This window comes from Rhineura floridana, chromosome 15, assembly GCF_030035675.1.
Source record: "Rhineura floridana isolate rRhiFlo1 chromosome 15, rRhiFlo1.hap2, whole genome shotgun sequence".
In the NCBI taxonomy this organism is placed as follows: domain Eukaryota; kingdom Metazoa; phylum Chordata; class Lepidosauria; order Squamata; family Rhineuridae; genus Rhineura; species Rhineura floridana.
In genome coordinates, this window is record NC_084494.1 from 14,691,213 (window position 1) to 14,707,927 (window position 16,715).

A 16,715-nucleotide genomic window follows, 5' to 3' on the forward strand; every position below is an offset into this window, starting at 1 on the left:
TCTTCTGTATCTTTAAAAGTTGTGCAGGGGGAAGGGAGAATTCCACCTTGTGGCAGGGGCGTCACTACCGGGGTGCGGAGGGTGCGGCCCGCACCCGGGTGTCACCATGAGGGGGGTGACACCCAGAGCCACCCCGCCCCACGCTGTTGCCCGGCAAGGCTACTCCAACTCCTCAGAGGCAGGCAGGCGGGCGAGACCGGGAGCAGCGTTGGCAGGGCGAGGGAGGTGCACTGGCGTTCCCAGGCCTTCTCCAGTTGGGTGCCCCTCTGGCGCGTGCCCTCCCAGGGGCATGGACGGGGTGGCTGGTCTTGAGTGCATGCACGCGTGCGCATGCAAGCCCAGCCACCTCGTCCATGCCCCTGGGAGGGCGCCACCAGAGGTCCGCACCCCCCCGCACTCCCGCTAGTGATGCCACTACCTTGTGGTTTTTCCCATTACAGTCTTGCAAGAACACCTGCACTTGGCTGACTTTCTCTTCTCCTAAAGATACAGGATCAGTCTCAGGCCATGAACCTGGCAACCCTAGTGTTGCCCCTTGTAGAACTCGGCAGGGAGGAGGATGGAGACAAAACTATAATTAGTTTGTTCTACTTCTGATTGGCTCTGGTTCCGCCTACTGTTGGGCTTCTCTCCTTCCAGCCCACCATTGAGGCTGAATCCTGAAAAGACAGAGGTCTAGTGTGTCCTGAGTGCTCAAGTCCAGGATTTGTGGAAATGGACTGTCCTGGGTGGGTTGTATTCCACTGGAAGGATCAGGTCCATAACCTGGGGGTGTTCCTAGATTCAACCTTGTCACTGGAAGCTGGGGTGGCCTTGCTGGCCAGGTGCCTTTTTCCACCTCTGGCTGCTTCACCAGCTTTGGCTCCGTTTGGACAGAAATGACTTGGCCACTGAACTCCATGCTCTGGTAACTTCTGGATTGCATTATTGCAGGGTACTCTACGTGGGGCTGGCTTTGAAGATGACTTGGAAACTTCAACTGGTCCAAAATGCAGTGGCCTAATTATTGGCTTGGAGTCCATTTAGATCTCATATAACTCCTGTTTTAAAACAGCTGCATTGGTTACCAGTTTGTTTCTGGCCCCAATTCAAAGTGCTCACATGTGTTTAAAGCCCTAAATGACTTAGACCCCAAATATCTGAAAGACCACCTCTTGGGTGCTGAGATCAGCAGAAGGGGCCCTCTTGGAAGTTCCACAGCCCGCAGAAGTTTGGGGAATTTTGGGTCAAGAGAGGGCATTCTCTGTAGCAGCCTCTAACTCCCTCCCCACATAGGTGCATCTGGCACCTTCACTGTACAGTAGGGCCCCACTCATATAGCGGGTTACATTCCAGACCCCACCGAAAAGCAAAAACTGCTGAAAAGCAGAACTCATTGAATAGAATGGTGTGTGACGCCCGAAAACCGCCATAAAGGGGAACAAGCGTATGAGTGGGGCTTTAGTCTAATTGCGTCTAATTGAGACCACCGCATTAGTGAAGCGCCATAAAGCAAAGAGTCGTAAAGTGAAGCGCCATAAAGTGGGGCCCTACTGAACAGCTTTTGTCATATGCTGCAGACATACCTCTTCACCTTAGCTTTGAGACACTTGAGATATGTTTTTAGACCCTCTCTAATTGTGAATATAATTTGTTTTTACTGTCCTTCTTTCTACTTTGGGTGCCTCCAAACTGTTAGCATTTTACAGGAGGGATTCATGTGCATACTGGAGTTTTAGGTTTGTGCAGTTAAGGCGCTCTGTCACCCTTGTGCAACAAATACACTGTTTGAGGTGTTAGAAAAGTGGCAGAGAAATGCATTGAAGAGTGTGAGATGAACGGATGATTAATGGGAAGACATATAAACACCGTTGCAGGCGATTGGGCATTTGTCTGGGCATAGCCAAAGCTCCACATAAGTTTTGTGGAAGCATGTCCGGATGGATGCTCAATTAACTGAATGATGTAGCTCAGCTTAAACGTTCAAACCTTTTAAAGTGATTGTATTAACATTGAAACTCTAATTATCAGATCCGTTGATGATACTTGAGAACAACTATTTTATTTATTCTTGTAACAATTACTTTAAATTCCTTTATATTTTTGTATTAACTCTGTATTATTTATTAGTTTGTTTTAATCCTATTCCCACACTTCCAACTATTGTATATTAACCGCCGATTTTTATGGGTCTTTGACCGCAAATAAACTTTTGTATTTGTATTAACTGAATGTCTGGAGGAGGAGCCCTTTGACTTAAGCCAAGTCATTCCAAGGCCACATTCGGACAGCAGTTAATTCCATTTTCGTGAAGTTTCCTTACCTGATAATTTCCGTATTTTAGTTGAACTTTCACATGATTTAAAAGCCACTTCTGGAAATCAAGTGGAATAGAATGGCGGTTTAGCGCTCATGACTAATTAATTAATGATTAATTGCTTCCGAAAAAGAAAATCTGTTTGCAACCCCTTTAACCCAGAAAATGACGGGAGTTAAGTGATTAAATTTGTGGTGGTATACTGGCATACAGTTCTTTCCCATTGGGTTCATGGGGGAACAGAGGTGCACACATGCGGAAAGGGTGGGGGCATAGCGACATGTCCAATAGCGTTATTGTTGTGTCACACCACACCCCCTGGTGTGAATGAAATGTAGCGCAACATGGTGGTATATTGGTCAAAAAGCCACAGTTCCATAATGCAACAGGTACTGCAGCATGAAAGGAATGTTAGAAATCAGGACAGAAATGCTACCATTATAATCAGTAAAAGTAATACAACAATCCCCATGTCTGAATGCAGCCCGAATCATTGTGGAAAGGCCTCCTCTGCGATGAGTCAACTAAAGCTCTCCTCTTTCGTTTGTTGTTGTTATGTGCCTTCACATTGATTATGACTTATGGCGACCCTATGAATCAGCGACCTCGTATCTGTTATAAACCACCCTGTTCAGATCTTGTAATTTCCGGTCTTTTCCTTTATGGAAACTAATCCATCTCTTGTTTGGTCTTCCTCTTTTTCTACTCCCTTCTGTTTTTTCCAGCATTATTGTCTTTTCTAGTGAATCATATCTTATTATGTGTCCAAAGTATGATAACCCCAGTTTCATCATTTTAACTTCTAGTGACAATTCTTTGGTAGCAACCCATTTTTCTCTCTCCTCTCTCCCCAGAGTGGTTAATGGAACCTTACATTGCCTTAAAGCAGCCATAATGAAAATGCAAGTCCCATTACACTTTAAATAAAATAGCAAAAAGTGACAGTTCACAGTCTGGATCTGAAACAGATTGTTGCTTGTGGGGACTACCATAAACCATAAGCCCTTTGAGGCGAGTAATGAAAACGGAGGAGTGCTTTTCATCTTTGGCCAAAACGTAAAACACAGTGGGTAGGAAAGCATTCTTTCTCTCCTTCCCCTGCCTCAAAACACTAGCAACAATGGAAAGGGAGACCATTATTTCATATGGCCTGAGGTGATCAATCAAGGGTGGGGAACTTTCTTCTATATGTAGAATGCAGAGATGAGGCATCATCTTTCTTTTTTACCTCAAACAGAAAATGCTTTAGTCTGGCCCTCCCTCTTTTAAATGCTCCCACTATTAATTTTTTTAATGAGTTTTTTTTTTTAGGATGAGGGTTACCTGCTTTTTTTGCCTGTGTTTCATTTGTTGGGGGTGTGTGTTCTGAGTATAGCCAGTGTTTCTTCTGTGAAATGGGTTTTTTTCCCCTAGTGCCCAGGGCATTTTCTTAGATTTTGAAATGTGTCCCCAGGCCCAAAAAACCAGAAGACTTTCAGAAAAGTCCAAAAAACTTGGTTCAGAAAAGGACAACAATAATGATTAAGGGGATGAAGCAACTCCCCTATGAGCAAACGTTGCAGCATTTGGGGCTTTATAGTTTAGAGAACAGGTGAGTCAGAGGTGACATGGTAAAAGTGTATAAAATTATGCATGGCATGGAAAAAGTGAACAGAAAAAAGTTTTTCTTCTCTCATACTAGAACTTGTGGACATTCAATGAGGCTGAATGTTGGAAGATTCGGGATAGATAAAAGAAAGGACTTCTTCACATAGCAGCACGTAGTTATCTCTGGAATTCATTCCCACAGGAGGCAGTGATGGCGAGGTATGGGGTAGAAATTCGATTCAGTTTGCATTTCAAGCCAAATGTATCACATTTGCACTTTACGAAACCGTATGAGAACCAAAACAAAGCCATCTTTTGAAATTTGCACTTATCTGAATTTTGGTGACTAATAATAACAACAATAACCAAACTGAAATTCTCCACTGTCCTTAGTCTATACGTATAAATTATATGAATGTACAGCACAGAAGTCGTGAATGAAGGGAGGTTGTCAGGCAGGGATTTTTGCTTGTGCATCAGAACTTTCCCCCTTCTCTCCCCAAATCTGCTCTGGAGGTTTGGGGGGAAACCCAGAACAAACTTAGGGAACATGTAAGGAGAGGGGGGGAGTTCCATTCAGCAAGCAGAAGAGCTTGCACTAAGAGAACAAGTCAGTTTGATACCACTCAATATTTTTTTAAAGAATGTTTTTTTTAATTAGCAAATATAACAGGAAAAATGAGATAAAACCATCACCGGCTGACATTAACAACAAGAATATCCCATCAATCCTAACTTATCTGTATACAGGAACCTTCTGGACAGATGTTTTCTCGTAGGTGTCTTCTGCAACGTGTTATTGACACAGTGATAGTGCATTAGTGATGGATTGATTCTGCTGTATGCTTCACTCCCCTCTGACCAGAAGGACACTTCATGGTAAGGCCAACTTTCGTTCTTGGTCAGTGGGGCAGTGGCGCATACAGGAACGGGATGTACTGAAGCAGTGAACTTTACATCCCTGGGAGGGATGCAGGCCTAGGCCACTACTCTTTGTAAAATCCTCCTGCCAAAGGCTGCATTAGAGAAGGCAAACTTACCCACCTCGTCGTGTCTGATGAAGGTGGAAGGATGTGCCCATGTGGTTGCCTTGCAAATTTCCTCCAGTGGTGCCTCCCTGTGGAGTGCCTCCATGGTAGCAGCCCCTCTGACTGAATGAACAGTAATGCTCTGAGGTGGAGTTCTGGCTTTAGACTGATATGCCAAGCCCACACACTCCCTGACCTACCTGCTAATGGTAGATTCTGACACCTTACGTCCCTGAGCTGCCTTCTTGAATGAAACAGACAAGGACTCTGTCTTATGGAAGGGTTTGGTCTGGTCTAAGTATATCCTGAGAATGCACTTGACATCCAGCTTGCACCATTCCTTTTCCCTGTGATGCACCAGATTGGGACAGAAGGTAGGTAAAATAGTGTCATGTCATCTGTGAAACATGGAATTAACTTTGGGAAGGAAGGTAGGATCAAGCCAAAGAACCACCTTATCAGGGTGGAATGTGCAGAGCTTCTCCCTGGAGGAGAGTGCCTCAATTTCTCCCACCCTCCTGGCCGATATTCCTGCCACCAGAAACACTGTATTCAGAGTAAGTGTCTTGAGTGAAGTGGAGCGTGCCGGTTCAAAAGGAAGAGAACTAATGACAGATCCCATGAGGGAAATCTGTGAAGTGTGGGAGGAGCAAGGATGGTCCCTCCCATTAGGAAACGCTTAACTTTAGGAAGGCTTGCTATGGATTGCCCCCTACCAGTGGAAGCATGCTGCCCAGCGCCACTACTTGTTGCTTCAGCATGCTGGGAGCCAACCTTGCTCTAGACCATCCTGAAGAAAGTCTAGGATGACATTCACTTGCCTGTCTAGCAGGTATTTGCGCCTTCACCACTGGTTGAAAGCCTTCCACGTGGTCTCGTAAATCCTCTGCGTGGAGGCCCTGCGTGAGACCAATATGGTGTTGACTATTCTGTTGGAGAGACCTTTCCCCTTTAGTGAGTGCCACTCAATTTCCACACATGTAGCTGTAACCAATCTGGATCCGGATGGAAAAAAGGCCCCCAGGAGAGTAGGTCTGGTCTCCAGGGGTGTCGCCAGGGTGGGGAGTCAGAGTCCCCTTCACATGAATTGCAGATATGGACACGAGGTGCTGTTCTGCCTATTGGAATAGAAGATTGGTGTCCATTTGTAGGGGGCCCGACCTTGTGCCCCCTGACGGTTCAAGTGTGCTTTGGCTGTGATGTTGTCAGTCCAGATCAACATGTGAGCCTGGGGTAAAATAGGCAGGAACTGCTAGAGTTCCATTCGGATCACCCTGAGTTCCAACCAATTGATTGAATATTCCAGGGCCGGTTCTAAAGGGCAGCCAGGTTGGGCACTGGCCCAAGGGCCCGGGAGCTAAGCTATCTGTGCCCCCCACGCCTCCCACTTACATCTCAGCCAGATTTTTAGCATTGCCCTTAATGAAGATGGCAGCCGCAGCTTCCCTAAGGTACTGAAGCCTCTGCCGCCATCTTAGTTGATGGCAGAGATGTGCGCGCATAGCATGCACGTGTGCCATCAACAAAGATGTCGGCGGAGGCTTCATTCCCCTTAGGGAAACCGCGGCCGCCATCTTCATTAAGGGCAATGATAAAGACTAGACAGGTAGGGGGGCTGTGGGGGTGTGGGGGGCATGTGTGCATATGCGCGCACACCCACCCACCCACCGGGGGGCCAGGGCAAGCTGATGCCCAAGGGCCCCCGCATGCCTGGAGCCGGTCCTGGACTATTCACACTCCTATCTGTGCACTTCCCCTGGACAAAGTGTGTCAGGCATGTAGCCCCCTCACCCTGACAGGCTGGCTTCTGTGGTGATGACTGTGGCTGAAGGGTTCCTGAGTGGAAACCCTTTCAACACATTGGGCTGGCAACCCCACCACCCCAGAGATTCCCTCATCTCTCTTGTAACCCTTGTGGAGCCATCCACCACTGGGTGATTTTGTCCTGATAGGGCAGCAGGAGCCTAATACCCTGGAGTGGAATCATGCCCAATGAACTGAGTCGATGGCCACTATCATGGAACCTTGTAGCCTGGCCACTATCATGGAACCTTGTAGCCTGGCCAAGTCTATCAGGTGGGCTGGGTTGTTGCACAGACAGGCAAGGAGCTGATCCTGAATCTTGGATATCCTGTCCATCAATAGGAACACCTTGGCCTGAACTGTGTCTATCACCACCCCCAGATGTTGTAGACATTGCTTTGGTATCAGATGGCTCTTGGCCTTGTTGAGGACGAACCTGTGGTCCTCTAAGCATCTGATGGTAGTTGTCATGCCCAGTTGTGCCCCCTGCATCGACGGTGCTAGGACCAGAAGGTCATCCAGATAGGGGTACATATGCACCCCTTGAGTGCACAGATGCCCCACTATGGCTGCCATGAGCTTCGTGAACACGTGAGGTGCAGATGAGAGGCTGAATGGCATGGCCTTGTATTGGTATTGATGTTGATCACTGGCAAAATGCAGAAAACGCCAGAAAAGTTCTGGCACCGGTTCTATGGGGCCTATGTCGATGAGGTGAGTTATAGTGTCTAGTGTTCTCTGCCGTTTTCCCAGGTTGTGCGATGGAAGCGCTGACCTCCATTTGTCTCTGGGAATGACTGAAAACTCCAGTGAATGCCCCTTCATCATGGTTTCTAGTACCCATCTGTTGGATGTGGAGGTTGCCCAGGCATTGGCAAATAATTGCAGCCTGTCCCCACTTGGGACCTCATGGCGTCATGCCTGGCACTGCTTGTTTTTGGGCTTAGCCTGATGTTGCCTTTGAAGTTGCTGCCTGCTGTGCTGGTTCGATGCTGCTGATGTGAAGCATTCCATTATGAATTCCAGAAGCCCCAAAACAATCTGTTGGTCCTATAAGTGGAGGGGTATCCTTTAGGGTGAAAGGACTGACCAGCTTTCTTTCGGGACTTGCTCTCTTCCCTCTTCCTAGCCATAGGCAAGGCCTTCTTTTTGTCATTGGCCTCCACCAGATAATGACCCAGAGACTTGCCAAAAAGCTGCCCCCCATGTAAGGGAGAATCGATACTCTTGGAATGATGATCTATCTCCCACTGCTTAAGCCAGATATTCTACCTCACCACCACGGAGTACCCCAAGGCACATGCAGAGTACTGTAGGCTATCCAGAGACCAATTTGCCAGGAATTCCACAGTCTTGGCTAGCTTGGTAAGGCCTTCCCTAACATGCCTGGCATCTGGAGGGACTTCCTCCATGAGTTGATGCTTCCCTGCTTGCTGCCACAGTAAGGCAACAGAGGGGCCTGGGATGGTTCCCGGCTACCTCCAACTGAAAGTGAAGACCTCCAGGCGCTTGCGCCGCACCTTCAGATGCCAAATGTCTTCCCCCTTCCACTCTCCCATGCAACGAGAAATTCCCGGCTACCAACCTGCTAAAGCGCCTCCAGGTGCTCAGGTAGAAAGAGCCCCCTTCTCCTCCCCCCATCTTACTGCCTAATCACTGGCCAGCGAGATCTGAAAGCTGTTGCTTTTCCTTCTTGCGAAGCTGAGAAAAACTACACTCCCCCCCCATACCCCTTATGGAGATACAGAGAATGCAGTTGACTCTGTGAACTCGCTGGAGGCAGAGTCAGAACTGGCAGTTAGAGGGTGGTTTCCTCCCTCTTCCAGCTGGCTACCACCTAACACTTTTTTCAAAAGTTTGACTCTGCCTCCAGGAGGAGTTAACCTGTTCCTGTATGTTCCACTGCCTTGCTGACTGGGAATGCATATTTGTATGTTATTTTCACTAATATAATCATTTTTATATGCACTTTCTCCTGATATATGCAATTTTTAAACATTGGTTGGAGAACTAGATAGCAAAATTTGGAGAAGTGAGAATTTCAAAAGATGGGTGTGTTTTGGTTCTCTTGTTGTTTTGGAAAGTGCAAATTTGATAGATCTGCCTTTAAATGTGTACTGAATTGAATTTCTCCACCATTCCTGGTTGCCAAGAACCTTTCCAAATGCTATTTATTACAGAGCTATAAAAGGAGAAAGAAAACTGTTTCATTGGTTGCCTGAATGTACCTTCCCCAGACACATCTTAGTTCTAATACAGTTTCTGCTATGTTGTTTGATTTCTGTGGGAAGAGTGGGTGGGCAGACTGTGGACTTCCTTTTTGATAGAAAGTGAAGTCTACAAGCATGGACTGCTCTGATAATTTTTTCCCCATAGCAGTAAATAAATGACAAATATTTTTTCTATGGTAAAGATTGCTATGCTTCTATTGATTTATATAAATGAGGAACTTATTAGAAACATATTACACAGAAATATACTAATTTATAAGCTCTGTTCTTGCACTTAATACCATGCTGTATGTCTTAATACTAGTGATATTTAAAAACTCCTTTATTAACAGAAACTTCCACTAGAAACTCTAAAAATCTCATATACTGTATACTATAAAATATACTTAATAAAAGAAAAACTTTTTATTTACAAACAAAAGTGCATACAATCAGTTCTGATCCCCACTGTTCCTAATATTCTGTGACTAAATTCCATTTATGTAAAGCTTCATTGGAGGTTTTGATAGATCACAGCATTATTGTTAATTTTCTTGCTCCTCCCTTAATTTCCAAATTAAGTCCTGTTTGCTTGATGCACAGCCTTTCTTCCAAGTGTTAGTATATAATATTCTTGCTGAAGTGATGGATGTAAATCACCTGACAGATATCACCCACCTGCTCCTTTGCTAACCCCAGTGTGCTTGTTGTGACAAGTCCCCTACTGACTCATGGCCTGGCTGGAACAGGACAATTCTCAGTCTTCTTGACAGTTGGTGGGATTCAATGCTAGTGTTAGTCAGAGAAGACTCATTGATGTTAACAGACATGAGTAACTTAGGTTCATTAATTTCAGAGAGTCTACCCTGAATAAGTTGAGTACAATCCAGTACCAGAAATATGACTTCAATGACATAAAACACAGAGGGGTTCTGAAATTTCCTCTATGCTATTCATTTTGTAACCTCATGTCCCAAGGCTGTGTCTGTCAGATTCCCCTCTTTGCAAATGTCAACATCCAGTTCCAGTCTGGGTTCATTGGATTGCCTTGGGCAAGTCATAATAGCTCGGCCTCAGTTCCTCATCTGTAAAATGGGAATAGTGGTGGCATATCTCACAAGGCTGTTGCAATAATAATATAAAATACTGCACATTTTTTTGCCAGTGTAAAAGTCTTGAAAATTTATCAAGAATCCTAATTACCTATCTGTGCCTTTATTCACTTCACCAAAGATTAAAACCCAATATAGTTTCCATCTTCTTGCTTATCGCTGGATTGGGCTTTCTAATGAAGAATCTGTGATCAGATTAGTGAGACTGTCTGCTTGTTAAACACAATTAATTTATTTTAGAGAGAGAGAGAGAGAGAGAGAGCATTTACTAAAGCAGGTGGCTTTCAAATGCCGTTACAGGAAACTCTGGAGTTTGTCAGGAACTCATTAGGGGATCCTTGGTTGAATATAAGGAGAAACGTCCTCACCATGCATTTAAAGCTTTCCCCAAAGAATCCTGGGAACTGTAGTTTACTCATTGCAAAGTTACAAATTCCCAGCACCCTTAACACAGCTCCCAGGATTCTTTGGGAGAAGGCATGTGCTTTAAATGTATGTACACAGGTCTGGGGTTGTTTCTGGATCCAGCTGTGTCACTGGCGGCCCAGGTGGCCTCAGCAGCTAGAAGCCCATTTTACCAGTTTCCCCTGGTATGACAGGTATGACCATTCCTGGATCAGGAAGTTCAAGCATTGGTAACTTTTAAGAGTGGAGTGCAGATTTTGTGGGGCTTCCCTTGCCCTTGCCCTAGAAACTGCAGTTAGTGCAGAATGCTGCAGCCAGATTGCTTGAAGGGAGTGAGAAACTGTTAGCATATAAAACCTCTGCACAGAGATCTGACCTGGTTGTCGATTTGTTACTGGGCCAAGTTCAGGGTGTTACTATTGATATATAAAGCTCTTTGCAGCTTCGGACCAGTTTCCTTGTGAGATCTCCTTATCCCATATGTGCCCACCTGATGGTTTCAATCTGTGGAACTGGCACTGCTACAGGTGTCACAATAAACTCATTTTGCACTGGTAAGAAATTGACAGTTAAGTGAGGCAGCAGCACTTACACTTTGGAACTCCCTGCCTATTGACATCAGGCAGGCACCTTCGCTGTACTCTTTTTGGTGCTTGCTTAAAACATTTCTGTTTAGGCAAGCCTACCAGACGTGTAGAATGCTGACACATTTTAATATTTTTTTAGCTCACAGTTAATTTTAACTACCTTTTAAACGTTTTTAATTACTTGTTCTCAACTGTTTTTAACTGGTCATTTTAATATTTTTGCACCCCCTTATTACAATCAAGCGGTTAAATAAATAAAATGTATCATATGGATGACAGTAAGAGAAGTTTGACAAATGAACCATTTACCCAGAGTGGTGGTTGTGTCTTCCTCACTAGAGGTCTTCAAGCAGAGTCTGGACAAGCCATCTGTTAGGGATGCTCTCGCTCTGGATTTCCTGCAGTGAGCAGAGGGGTAGACTAGATGACCTAGCTTTATTGTTCCATGATCAATTAGAATCAGTCATGGTGTACAAGCATCCTTGAAAGAAAGCTTGGGCATTGCCCCTGCATAGTTGTAGGGGAATTTTGGGTTTGCTGTAGCATGCACGCTCAGTTCTTGTGGTGCAGCAGGGCCACCCTGCATGAATTGAGCTTGTGCCTTCAAACACTTCCCAGGATCCTCTGCAGTAAGTGTGGAGGAATTCATTAGGAGGCAATTAGAACCAAAGCAGATTGCAAGTTTATAGCATACAGCACTGGAGAGCCAAGCAGAAAACTGCAACTGACTCTGACTCACTAGAAAATGGCACAGGCCTTTATAGTCTTCAATTCAAGGAACAGAAACATCAGAAGATACTAGAGTTACCAGGTCTCTGGTTTTTGGCCGGAGTCTCAGGATTTTTGGGGGGCCCTCTGGCTCTCCGGCTACCATTCCATAATCTGTGGACTCTCAGCTTCAATTTTTTAAAAAATTAAGTTTCTAGGTGGTCTGGTTCCTGAGATATACACCAAAATGTCAGCCGCCCCCGCAACTGTTTAATCTATTTAACTGATACAATGCTGAAGTTGGTTCCTAGTTCCCAGTTCCTTATTTGCTTGAAAGTTCAAAACACTAAAAAAGAAGAAGAGTTGACAACTACAGCAACTTCAAACCAAACTTAACATGTCTCTGAACCCCAAAATATATGTTGGGGTAACCTGTATGATATATCACTGTGATCGGGGGACTCTCCCTGTCAAGAATAACAATACATTTATGCAATCAAAATAATCAAGCTTCTGATATTATCATAAATACATAATGATGTCATAAAATCATAAAAAATAAGTAACTAGTGGTGCCCACCCCAAACACTGCACTGGGACAGGACAAATCATATACCCCAGGAAAGGGGAGGGTGTCCTCTATGAGATGCCACTGCATCCCGCCTGGCCCAGAGCTTCTGCTGGGTGCAGGGGAAGGATGAGGGTATCTATGCAGACAGAAAAGGTAGAGAATCTTCTTACTCTTACTCATTTCTCAGACCTCTTTCTGAAGTGAAGGGTCAAATCTGTAAAGAAGTTTGGAGCAGCCACATTAAAAGATAAGGGCAGGGCATTCCAGGCAGGGCAGGGGCATCACTACCGGGGTGCGGACTACACCCGGGTGACACCCTGAGGGGGGTAACACCCAGAGCTGCCCCGCCCCACGCCGTTGCCCCGCGCCAACTCCTCCTCGGTTGCGGGCGGGCGAGACCAAAAGCAGGCGCCCGCTCGCTGGCGGTGAAGCCAGGACAGGCCTCCCACCGCCAGCCTGGAGCGTGTGGTGAGTGTGTGCGCGCGTGCGCGCGCGCGTGCGCAAGACCAGCCACCCCCATCTACGCACCTGGGAGGGCGTGCGCCGGAGGTCCGCACCCCCCCGCGCTCCCGCTAGTGACGCTGCTGAGGCAGGGGGTTGCCAACTCTGCTTGGATATGGATGTCTTTGCAGAGGATCCCTAGTCAAGCTTTACCAACAGCACAATCCAAATGATATCTACTCAGAAGTAAGTCCTGTTGAGTTCTATGGGGGCTTAGTCCCTTAGTACATGTGTTTAGAATTGCAGCCTTCAGAGGCATCCATCTTTACTCCCGAATGCTCCCATCTAACATCTCCACAACACTAGGCTCCTTTCTTCCTACAGTGACCTTCTGGTGACTGGCCTGGCCTGAAGGCACTTAAACCCTTCTTGCCAAAAGCAAGTAGGCTAGATTAAATGTTCCCTACCCAGGCTCCATCTTTTAGCTAAGATGTCTAGCTTAATTTCCAGTCACATATTTTTTTTAATTGTACGCTCCAACTGTAATTGATGCTTAATGTATCATGCTTAATGACATTACTTGGGCCTGTCCCGTGACATCACTTAGGCCCGCCCCATGACATCACTTGGGCCTGCCCCTCAAATCTCAGGTTTTGGGATGCTTCTGACCTGGCAACCCTAGAAGATACAATGTTCACATTTGGAGCATGCGTAAACACAAGAAATTCCTTTAAATTCAAAGCATCCTGATTATCTATAAATTGCTGGGACATTTGCTAGGGAGTAGTTGGGACATTTGTTAGAGAGTACTTGCTAACTAGGGATGTAATGCCTTCAAGCTGGTTATACTATTGTAAATAATACACTTCAAGGGCAGAAAAGAAACTACAAAGTCATGCTTGCTTAGCCTACCATTATATCAGTTGTTTTCCCAGACTTTGCAATTTTTACATTTTCCAGATATTCAGAAGCAGAACCAATTCTTTCAGATACCTAGAATCCTCTACATCTTGGTTATTTACTTCCACATAAGCAAGGATTTCATGATGGAGAGGGCCAGTGGCTGCTTGGCAGATAAATAACTACATCAAGGGCTCCCTGAGTCAAGAAATCCTGGAAACTGCATGCTAGAGTGGGCCTTCCAGTAGTGGGGATGAGCTGCTGTAGCAGGTTCAGTCCATGGTGTCTCCAGGTAGAGCTGGGAGAGAACCAAGTCTGAAATCCTGGAAAGCTGCTGCCAGTCAGCTTGGATAATACTGAATTAGATAGACTTAGTATAAGGCAGCTTTCTATGTTCCTAGTAAAGGAGCATCCTCTACAACTTATCACTGGAACAAGAAGGGGGGGCAGCTTGATCAAGCCATTGTTCCCTCAGCTTTATCCCTCACTTTTGCAACATGGGGATAATGCCAGGCTTACCTGTCAAGATGTTTTAAATGAAAAGTGCTTTGAACAATATACATTTGTCCTTGAATTTTATAAAATGTGAGCAAGTTCTGAAGAGGAAAGTGTGATGCTACCTTGGGTTGAGCCAGCTTCCATTGATTACAGTACACAAATGTATGAGCAATTTTAACCGTTTTATCTGGAGTAGAGCTTACGACTTTCTAGATCCATTAAAAGCAGCAGTCATTCTGATAAAAGTTGCTTGGCATTTTCTGTTTTGCTTATGCGCGTAATACATTTTTACCCTGCTCTTCTTCCAAAGAGACTCTCAGAGCAGCATACGTGAGATAATAAACATACTGTCCCTGGCTGCATGCTTACAGCCTAAAAGATGCATCACAAAAGGAAAAGAGGATGAGGGAAGAGGAAAATAAGACAACTCAGTAAAACAAGGAAGCTCAGACACCAGTTCTTAAATTTACGTGGTAGTTCTTATAATGAGGCAATGTCTTCTGCCGCATATCACCAGTCTGACAGTGCAGGGAGTACACCAGGAGGGAGACTTTGGAACCGCAGAGGATGCCCATTTTCTGGCCAGAGGGCTGGCCCTTTATGGCTCTGAAGTTCTCTGCAAGGGAGCGGGCCTGGGGGCAGGAGTCTGGTTGTTGTTATATGCCTTCAAGTCGATTATGACTTATGAGGACCCTATTAATTTTTTTTTATATATTCATAGGGTTTTCATGGTAAGAGGTATTCAGAGGTGGTTTACCATTGCCTTCCTCTAAGCCTACGGCACCCGGTATTCCCAGGTGGTCTCCCACCCGAGTACTAACTAGGCCTGACCCTGCTTAGCTTCCGAGATCAGATGAGATCAGGTGTGTTCAGAGTGTCTGAAGACAAGCTTAAAAGGCTTCAGTCTGTTCCAGTGGTGGCTGGTGGTTCCATGTCAGTAGGACAGTGGAATCCGCTCTGGGTTTTAGTCTGAACTTTCAAGGAGCTTTCCAAGGTGCTTCAGCGTCTCGGGCACCTCCTTAAAAGTTGGGGCTAAAATCCAGATCGGATTCCACTGCCCCACTGACATGGAGCCACTGGTCTGCTCTCAACCTGTGTCAGAGCAAGATGCTCACTTGGATCTATCCATAGTCTGGCAACCTTCAACTTGTTCTCTGAGGGATCTGGCATTGGACCAGAATGTGACAGCTAATGGATGACAGTTGAAGAAAGAGCCAAATGAAGCTGGTCTGTCAACCAAAGAGCTGGAGAAGACCCTGCTCCCCACCTCTCCCTCTGCTGCTTCTTTCCCTCCCCCCCATCAGGCAGCCATTTTATTTGTGGCGGCGGCTGTCTCCAAGCACGCCCTGCAATATAGGTTTCCAAAGCATTAGGTGTCTGGCTTTCAGAGGGTAGGGTTTCTTGGTGTTGAACTGGGGCTGGGTGGGAAGTCTGTCCAGTCCCTTCCAGATACAATGGGGCTGCCTCTCATGATCCAATGTGCCAAGCCAATAAGACTGCCTGGCAGAACTACAGACATTGTTATCTCATTTGTCTGACTTTAACATGATGCTATGGCATCCAGAAGGCATGGCTGCATGGTCCTCATTACCTCTCTACATGCCAGATTCTCACATGAAATGGATCTGAATGATCCCGGCAGAGGAGATACTGTTTTCTAGAACAGCAAAAAGATCCTGGTCTGCCTTTACAAGACAAACTGGAGGAGTTACAAGTAAACTGAATTACCCTGATAAGGTATTTGGCCTCCAGTTCTGTCCATGGCACAACTCCATGCCTCTTTCACTCCTTGCTTTTCCCTACAACAGTAGATATTAAATTTAGGTGTTTTTTTTCCTCTTATGGTCATAAAAAGTACTTTCTTTGAAATTATTTCTTCTGGTCTTGCTAAAAATAGACTTTGTAATACGACACTATTCCATTCTCTCTGCAATTACACCATGGCCTTCGAACTCTGTCCTTTCCAGTTTATCAGTTTTACATAGATCCTGCCTTGATTGAATTACAACTCTAGAGGAGGGAGGCTTGGTTTTCTGCCTTATTTCTTGCCATACTAAGTTGTTTATTTTGAATGTAATTAAGTGTTTACCCTTGAGGCCAGTGATTTACCTTATTTTAAAAAGGACTCTTAATTTTAACACCATTCAGAAATCTTCATTTGTGTGTGCACCTTGTCCTGTGTACGTTACCTTCCATTTTCCATGCTCTTTATCCCATTGATGGACTCACCTGTATTTTGTTTCTCTTTGACTCTGCAAATAACAGCTAAGCTGCGGTGTCTGCTTATTTTATCATAAGAATTTGATAGTTTGCTTCTATCTAATGTTTTGCCTTAAATGTCTGGTTCAAGCCATCAAAGGTGCCAGGGTTAGAATGCTAGGCTTGGACGGGGAAAATCCTAGTTCAAATTCCAGCTCAGTCATGATGTTTACATGTGTGGTGGTGGTGGTTTACTTAACCACCTCCAGACAGTTAGTATTTTGCAGGAGGGATTCAAGTGTACACTGGTAAATTGAGGTTTGCACAATTAAAGTGGATTAAAGTGCTGTATCGCCCTAGCGCAACAAAT

The 16,715-nt window shown here is 45.4% G+C and overlaps 1 protein-coding gene and 1 pseudogene across 1 annotated transcript in view; one reads left to right on the top strand and one right to left on the bottom strand.

Annotated features, from left to right (window-relative positions):
- The window catches only part of MAN1C1 (mannosidase alpha class 1C member 1), a 276,387-nt gene that overhangs the window by 43,614 nt on the left and 216,058 nt on the right, over positions 1 to 16,715 (top strand). The window lies entirely within an intron of this gene.
- On the bottom strand, positions 14,919 to 15,036 carry LOC133371090 (5S ribosomal RNA; annotated as a pseudogene).